This window comes from Abrus precatorius, unplaced genomic scaffold (assembly GCF_003935025.1).
Source record: "Abrus precatorius isolate BTA unplaced genomic scaffold, Abrus_2018 Scaffold5, whole genome shotgun sequence".
In the NCBI taxonomy this organism is placed as follows: Eukaryota; Viridiplantae; Streptophyta; class Magnoliopsida; order Fabales; family Fabaceae; genus Abrus; species Abrus precatorius.
In genome coordinates this window covers 20346631-20355580 of record NW_020874395.1, presented here as the reverse complement: position 1 = coordinate 20355580, position 8950 = coordinate 20346631, and the positions used below count along the sequence as shown (strand labels likewise).

At 36.4% G+C, this 8950-nt stretch overlaps 1 non-coding gene across 1 annotated transcript; it reads left to right on the top strand.

Moving 5' to 3' along the window:
* The first annotated feature begins 2004 nt into the window (after positions 1-2004).
* On the top strand, positions 2005-2111 carry LOC113868196. The gene has a single exon (XR_003505223.1). It is a non-coding gene; the product is annotated as a small nucleolar RNA R71 (small nucleolar RNA).
* Positions 2112-8950: the final 6839 nt, after the last annotated feature.

Sequence of the window (8950 nt, the reverse complement as noted above, 5' to 3'; positions counted from 1 at the left end):
TCATGTTTCTCATCCAGAAATGCATACCGTAGGTGTGAAGGGAGTTGTTTCATTTCTAGCTTTTGCTTTTCCTCTTCTTTATCGTCCTTTTTCAGCTCTTCTTTCACTAAATTTTCTGCAGGTTTTTGAATTGGCAGAGCTTCCAATTGCTGCTGCATTTCTATGATATCTTCTTCATTCAGAGTTTCAGATTTGTCATTCCCTGCAGATATTACCTCTTCTAACACAACAATTTCATCAAATTCTTTCATATGGTGTTGTGTAATAAAAGCATCTAATATATCTACCTTCATACATGTATTATCTTCAACTGGATATTTTAAAGCTTCAAACACATTAAAGATTACCTTCTCATCTTGAACTCGAAGCATAAGTTCACCTTTTTGCACATCTATTAAAGCTCTTCCGGTTGCAAGAAATGGCCTCCCTAGGATCAAAGGAATGTTAGAATCCACTTCCATGTCCAGAATCACAAAATCTGCAGGAAAAATGAACTTGTCAACTTTAACTACTAAATCTTCAACAACTCCATATGGATAAGTGTATGATCTATCAGCTAGCTGCAGTGTAATGTTGGTAGGCTTCACTTCCTCTATGCCAAGTTTCTGTAGAATAGCTAACGGCATCAGATTTATGCTTGCTCCCAAGTCACACAATGCTCTTCCCACAGTGCAGTTTCCTATTTCACAAGGAATGCTAAATGATCCAGGATCTTTCAACTTTTGAGGAAGCTTTCTCTTGAGAATGGCACTGCACTCCTCTGTCAAAGGTACTGTTTTGTCATGCTCTAGCTTCCTTTTTCTGGAAAGTAGTTCTTTCATGAACTTTGCATATGAAGGCATTTGCTCCAAAGCTTTTGCAAAAGGAATGTTAATTTGTAATTTCTTAAAGACATTCATAAACCTTTCAAATTGTTCCTCTTGTTTAGGATTTTGGACTCTTTGAGGATAGGGCAGCCTCTTGTATTTTTCTGGGTCTATTGGCTTACAAGCTTCCTCAAAGAGTTGCCTTTTGGTTTTCCTTTCAGAATTCATGGGAACTTTTTCTTTTTCTTCTGAATGGTCTTTCTTCAATAGCTTAAAATTTCCTTGTTGCAGATCTTTTTCAATGTTTCTTTCTACTGCATCATTCACTTTCTTTTCTGCTGGTTTAGGGCTTGCAACTACAACTCCACTCCTTGTAGTTATGGCTTGACATTGCTCTTTAGGATTGATTACTGTATTGCTTGGAAATCTTCCTTCATCCCTGCTGGATAATTGTTCAGCTAATTGTCCAATCTGTGTCTCTAGTTTCTTCATGGAAGCTTCTTGGTTTTTGAAGCTTGTTTGAGTTACCTTTATGAATTGCAGCATAGTCTCTTCCATCTCAGTCAACCTCTCATTCATAGGTCTGGAAAATTTCTAATTTCCTTGAGGTTGAGTGGATGAATTCCTCTGAAAATAAGGCTGTTGTGTTGCTGGACCTGCATTAGAAAAAGGCAAATTTGAATTAGAATTCTTTGCAGCAGAATATTGATTATTCCAATTAGAATAGTGCTGAGTTCTATTATTCGAAAATTGAAATCCAGGGGGATATGATGGTTGTTGTCTCTAAAAATTATTCATATAATTCACTTGCTCTTGTGATTCACTTGTGGATGCCTCACATGCACCATTTGCATGGTTTCCTCCACAAAAATCACAACTTAGCTGACTGGTAGGCATACTCCCTGTTTGCAAATTATTAATTTGTTGTGTTAAGGCAGCTAATTGTTCTGAAAACATTTGATTTTGTAGCTGATTTTGTGCAAGAAAAGTTTCCAGAACTTTAGCTTCATGACCAGAGTTTCTTCCTTGATTCCTTGAGTTTGAATTCTGATACATTGAAGATGCCATCATGTCAATAATCCTCTGAGCTTCTTCCAAGGACTTTGTATTTAATGAACCTCCAGCAGCAGCATCAACCATTGTTCTTGTTACTGCATTCATCCCATTATAAAAAGTCTCTAATTGCATCCAATCTGGAATACAATGATGTGGACACCTTCGAAGCAGTTCTTTGTATCTTTCCCAAGCTTCATACAATGATTCTCCATCTTGCTGAACAAAGGATGTAATTTCTCCTCTCAGCTTAGCAGCTTTGGATGGAGGAAAGTACTTGGTTAAAAACTTATTCACAAGTTCTATCCAGGTTGTAATGCTTCCTTGTGGTTGAGCTTGTAACCAGCATTTTGCTCTATCTCTCAAGGAAAAAGGAAATAGTCTCAGTCTGATGGCTTCTTCACTAACCCCATTTATTCTTATGGTGTCACATAGCTATAGAAAATTTGAAATATGTAAGTTAGGATCATCAGAATTTCCACCAGAAAACTGATCTTGATGGACTAAGTGTAACAAGGCAGGTTTAATCTCAAAATGGTTGGCTTGAATAGTTGGCCTGATTATAGAAGAGTTAAAACCTTGCATGTTAGGAATTGCATAGTCCCCTAATGTTCTAATTCTATTTTGTTCTGCCATCTCTATTTCTGAATTTAGTTGTCTCAAAGATGTAGGTGTTCTTTTCACTCTAGGATTACTCTGAGATTCTGGAGAATGGACAGCTTCTAACTCACTATCACTCCCTATGGCTTTTTCTGCTCTAGACTCTTTTCTCAATCTTCTAAGGTTATGTCTATGTCAGGATCAAAGACTAGAGTTGATTTGTTTTTGTTTTTGCCACGCATATACAATTCAAAATGAAGCAAAAGTAAACTACAAGTTAGTATTCAGAACTGCACCACGAAAATTATGCAGCAAATATCAGTAAAAGTAATTGAAACACAAGTTTAAAAGTTGCAGAATTATGCAGAATGGACAAAATGTCTAACTACAGACTAATACTACAAAAATTCAGAGAACAAAATACTCAATCTAGTTATTCTTATGTTACTAATGATATTGAAACTCTAATTTCCCCGGCAACGGCGCCAAAAACTTGTTGTTGACAATCTATACTAGCAAGTGCACTAGGATTGCAGCAAGTGATGAGTAAATTTAAGATCCAGATATCGTCTCCACAGGGAATTTAGGTTTCAAGTACCACTTCACAGAATTATAACCATTTAAGCCATACGAATTTTGGAATGAGATTTGTAACATATAACAGCAGCAAACTGGAACAATTAAAAGTAAAATGAACTTGCAGAAAACAAGACAATGAACACACAGTTATGTGATAACAGAGGGAGAAACCATAGCTAGGGAATTGCTTCACCAAAACTCCAATGTTTAATCAATAAAGTTCTGAATTAACAAGCAATTGGAAAGAATGACAATCAGTTTCACTTTATACTATTCAGAGGTTAATTCCTTAACTCAGTGAACCTAACATTCAATTAAACCATTCTAATTCCTTAGATCCAAATCAATTCAACATGTTCATTTCAGATCTACAATCCCTAACTATGAACGAATTACACAGCCATGGCAGCAGAAGAAGAAAAAAAAAGAGAAGAAGAGAAGAAGAAACCCAGAAACGCAATGGAAGCTTGCTCCACTCCAATTCCTCTTCGTGAAGCTCCAAGATCTGAATCCCCACTCCTCTCTCTCACTTCCTCTAACCAGAAACTAACTAAAAAAACTGAAAAATGAACAGAATCCCAGTTTTCGCGCTTCAATCATGTATATATAAAAACCCCAGTTTTGCGCGTTGTCACTTTTCTTCACAAGAGTAACCACGCAGAAGCTTTATGTAGTGCGCGTGTTCACTTTCAAGAGCAAGAGTAATCACGCGCAACTTGCAGAGTTGAAGGCTTTTCTGGAACATTCACTTTTATTCATAATAGTGGCAACGCAGGAGGTCAAGGGCTGCGCGTGATCACTTTCGTGAGTAATAGTAACCACGCGCAAGCTGTCCTGATACAAGTGCCTCTGGAACGCTCACTTTCATTGGCGAAAGTGACAATGCGCAGCTCCTCAGGAATGGAGTCTTCTTTGGAACGCTCACTTTCGTTGACGAAAGTGATAACGCACACTGGCAACGCTCACTCTTGTAAATAAAAGTGATTACGCACAGGCTCTTCTTCTCCTTTAGGCTCTGGAATGATCACTTTCACTAACAATAGTGATCACGCCCAGGCTGCAACCCATAATTCTTGTATTTTGGAGTCCAACATTGCCATTCTTCCTCTTCCTTCCCATTGATTCTCCATTTCCATGACTTTTGCTCAGCTTATTCCTTCAAAACAAGATAAATTCCTTAAGAACTAAGCATAAATTCTACAAATGCGAAAATAACTATAAATTGAAATAAAACTTTCAATCATTCTCTTTTTCTGAGTTTTTCTGCTTTCTTCATATATTTTCCTTATTAAATGAGCTAGAATTATGCTAAAATATCAGTAAAAATATGGATTCATCACATACACTGCATGTAATGCAATCGAATGTTAGGAAAATACCAGGGCAAGTAATTCTGCAGTACTTTGATGGAATAACTTTTTGCTGAGAATGATTGGGTTGCAAATTATGTTTAAAAATTGGTTGAAACTTGAAAATATTGCTCTGCGCTACCCTAATTTTTAATGATAGAGAACACATCTTGAATTTTCAGCTTAGGAGTATCTAAATTTCTCTGAATGTGATGAATTAATGTTGAGCATCTATTCTGTGCATATGTATAATACATGTTCTGACAGCAAACTTAATATCAAATTTTGAGGCTATTTGGTTCAAAATAGAATGGATAATACTTCAGATAGCTATTCTCTGTCATGTATGTTAGTTTGATGGGCTAGTTGAAATTACATTGCATATTATATGAACCACATTTCTGCAGAATCTGAACTGATAGCAACAGAGCTTTCTGAAAATTGTGGAATTGAAAATTAGAATACATAGCTGTGCTGAAATTGAGTTAGACATTAAATTGGGACTATCTGAAATGCATACTTGATTGCAAAATGAATACAACTTGGGAAATTTGGTTGTCAGTGCAAAATCAGTTTGAAATTTTGGTCAAGACATGTAATTATCTTTCTGCGTTACCCTGATAATTGATAAGAGTGTGCACTCTGAAATTCTACTGTTAGATTTTGCATGTTTTGAATAAGTTGTGCAATTGGGTGTTGGTACTATTAGCAGATTGCATGATGAGAAGTATTAGAAAATTTAAATTTCTGCAAACTGCTTGATTGAATTTTCTGCAGTATAGGATTATTCTTTGATTCTAAAATTTTAAACTGACAATTACTCCTTCCATGCAGAAAATTCCAAAATGGTTAGGACTTCATTCAACACACTTGTAGGTCCTCCTAAGAAGAAGCAAGCTGCATCTTCTACCACTCCTAAGAAGAGGCAAGCTGCATCTTCTACCACTCCTAAGAAGAAACGAGCTGCATATTCCACAACCCCAACAAGAAGATCCAGCCGAAATCTCCAAGTTGCTGCATCAAAGAGGGCCAGAACTGATGGTGTCTCAAGCTCTTCACCTATTCAGATCTCTGAACCCTCACCTTCTCCCTCACCTTAGACAAGATCATCTGCACGTACATCTGAACTTTCACCTTCTCCACCACCTTCAACAAGATCTTCTGCACCTGCACCTTCACCTACACCATCACCCCTACCAAGAATAGCTGCACCCTCAGGATCCTCACCACTAGCCACACATGATCCGAGATTCAGAAGTTTGGCTCATGAAAATTTTTTCAGAGCCAATATTCTAAGAAGAAAAATTGTTGTTGATAGAGCATTCCAAATAGCTGGGAACAATCACCCTGAATTCAAAGAGGAAATCCAGAAAAGAGGCTGGGAATTCTTCTGTGCAACAGCTGGCCTGGGTTGGAGGGAAATAACTCAAGAATTTTATGCCAATGCCATGAGGTTTAAAGGGAAAGGAACCCCTAAGTTCAGCTCCATGGTCAAGGGCATGAGAATTGACTTCTTACCAGCAAATATCAACAGGGTGCTGGAAATTAATTCTGCACAACATGCTGCACAGCTGGACTTCAAAACATTTAAAGAAAGTCCAGATATTGATTTTGTGCAAATTCTGGAAAGGATTGGGAAACCAGGCACTACATGGGAGCTCAACCAATCTAAGAAGCCAAAGCATATTGTCACCAAGAATCTTCTGCCCTTTGCCAAAGTATGAAGCATGTTTATCTTAAATTCTTTCATGCCTGTCAAACATAGCTCCACACTAGCTGTGAAGAGGGCTGCTCTGCTTTTTGCCATAGTCTCCGACATCTACATAGATGTGGGAGAAGTAATAAGTGAATGTATCTTGGGAATACTGAAGACAAAAAGGGATTCATTAGCCTTTCCTTCAGTAATTACATTACTTTGTGAAGACGCAGGAGTAGAGTTTGGCGATTATCAAGAGAAAATCAGAGCTGCACCATCCATTTCTGCAGCTCTGATCAAAGAGATTTATGCAAATATCTCTTGCACCTCTGCAGCCCCAATTCCTTCATAATTCAAGAAAAAGAAACCAATGATTATGAAGGACACTCTAAAGCAGCTAGCTGAAGGGCAAAATCAACTTGCTGAAAGGCAGACTAAGCTGCACAATAGCCTCAAAGCTGGAGTCATGTTAATGGAATGTATTATGCTGAATATTGGTCAGAAATTGGGAATGACCAAAGAAGAAATGTATCATACTCCAGACTTGGCAGAGAATGCCCAGTGCCTTCGTTCTTCTATTTTCAAGAATATGCCAATATATAGAACCCACTTTCCTCAGCCACCATTTGAAGAGGTAGTGGAAGAAGAAGAAGAAGAAGAAGGTTCTGAAGAGGAAAGCTCAAAGGAAGAAGATGCAGCAGAAGATTAGTCTAGGAATTTAATTTCTATTATTAGATTTCTGTAAATTTCTGGTAGTTTTAAACTTTTTGGGTTGTAATCACTAATTGGTACAATTTGGTTTAATTTTCAGTTACCTATTTTGCAATTATATTAGCTTTTTAACTAATTACCTTTCTCTTGCTGCGAGTTAATGGAATTCTGGTGTTTTTGTGTAGAGAATATCACACACACAACACTCACACACATTGGATGGTGACTCTTGCACAAGCTGCCATGAAAGGGGGGTTTCATTCTCTACCTCTTATTCATGTGTAGCCTCACATTACACTGAATTGTTGTTGAAAAACACCAAAATACTAGAATAGATAATAAACTGCTGGCTGTGAATTCTGTGTGAATTTCTTTTTAAGTTGTTTTTCCCATTCTCAAAATGAGATTACACTTGTATTTTCAAAAATGAGGCAGTTGCCACTAGGTGCATATATTTCTGAAAAGTGCATTGTGTTTTCATTAATCCATATGATCACTTATAAATGCCTAGTGAGACTTGAGCTACCTATTTCTTTCCTTGTGTGATTAATCAGATTTTACTGCATTCTCTAGAACTTGCCCTTGTTCTTAATTGAATATGCATGTTACAGTTCTCACACACATGATAGAGGCCATGTTTGATATACTTAGTTAGCCTAAAATGCCTTCCCTTATGATTAATTGCCCTAGTTTACCCCTTTGAGCTTAATATTCCCTTTTCTTGAGTTAACTTCATTACACGCCTTGTTGAAAAACCAATTTTACCATTCAAATTGATCCAAGGCATTGTGAGTTTAATCAAAAATGAGTTTTAAAACTAAGTTTGGGTAGCATCCATTTATTTTGCTTGAGGACAAGCAAAATTTTTAAGTTTGGGGTAGGGGAATAGCAAGCTATCTAAGTTTGAGTTCAAAAAGTCAGAACGAAAGAACAAAAGTGCTGCAGAAAAATTAAAAATTATGCAGCAAAACTGTGGAAAGAGTAAAACATGAGTTCAAAAACAGAATCTGAGTTGAAAAGAGTAAAATGGAGATCAAAAAGAAGAAATTCGCAGTAAACTGTTGCAGAGAAAAAGAAAAAGAAATTCAACGAAAAGAAAAGAGTAAATGGAAGTAAGAGAAGAAAAAGGAAAATAAAAATTCTGCTGCACAAAAACAATTTGTTTGCTGCATAATTGAGGGATTTAATGTGAATTGATGCTAAACCAGACTAGTTTTAAAGTCATTCACTCAAAATGCTTCTGATCTTTTGAAATTGCAACTTGTTTCTTATTTTGTTCAGTATCTACCTTAACATAAGCCCTGTTATAAACTGTAAAAAGTCCTCTTGATGTGTGATTGGCTGTACTAAGCAGAGGAGATAGAGAAATTGGGCAAGTATATGGTAGAGTGTAGCTGAATTGATGATTAAAGAGAGAAAACAGTACCTAAACACTGCTGAGAAATGAGGGAAACACTGTCCAGTCAGAAGTGATCATGATTTTAATGTTTCTCACATGAACTTGGCTGATATATATGAACTTAGATAGCAATTCTTGCTTAAAATTTGATGAATGCATTGTGATTGCAACGATGAGTAATTGGATGAACATCTTGATTGAAAATTTTGCAGAAAACACAGAATTGAAAATTGAAAAATCTGAGAAAAGTAGTTTGTAAATTGGTTTTTGAGAAGTGGAAGAATTACCCTTGGTTTAATTTGATTTGCTTGAGGACAAGCAAAAATTCAAGTTTGGGGTAGTGATGAATCCATATTTTGACTGATATTTTAGCATAATTCTAACACAAATGATAAGAGAAATATATAAAGAAAGCAGAAAAACTCAGAAAAAGAGAAGGAATTGAAGTTTGTTTAAATTTGTAGTTATTTTAGCATTTGTGAAATTTTTACTTAGGAATTAAGTTTTTAATCTTGTTTTTGAAGGAATAAATTGAGCAAGGATCATATCCATGGAGGTTTGATGACAAGGAAGAGGAAAGAAGCAAGTCTGGACTCCAAAAACTCAAGAATAAAAAATTGCAGACTGGGCGTGATCACTATTATCAGTGAAAGTGATCACTTCAGAGCACAAAGAAGAAGGAAAGCTCTGCGTAACCACTTTTATCATTAAAAGTGATAGTTCCAGAGAAGCAAAATATCAGGAAAGCTCTGCGTAA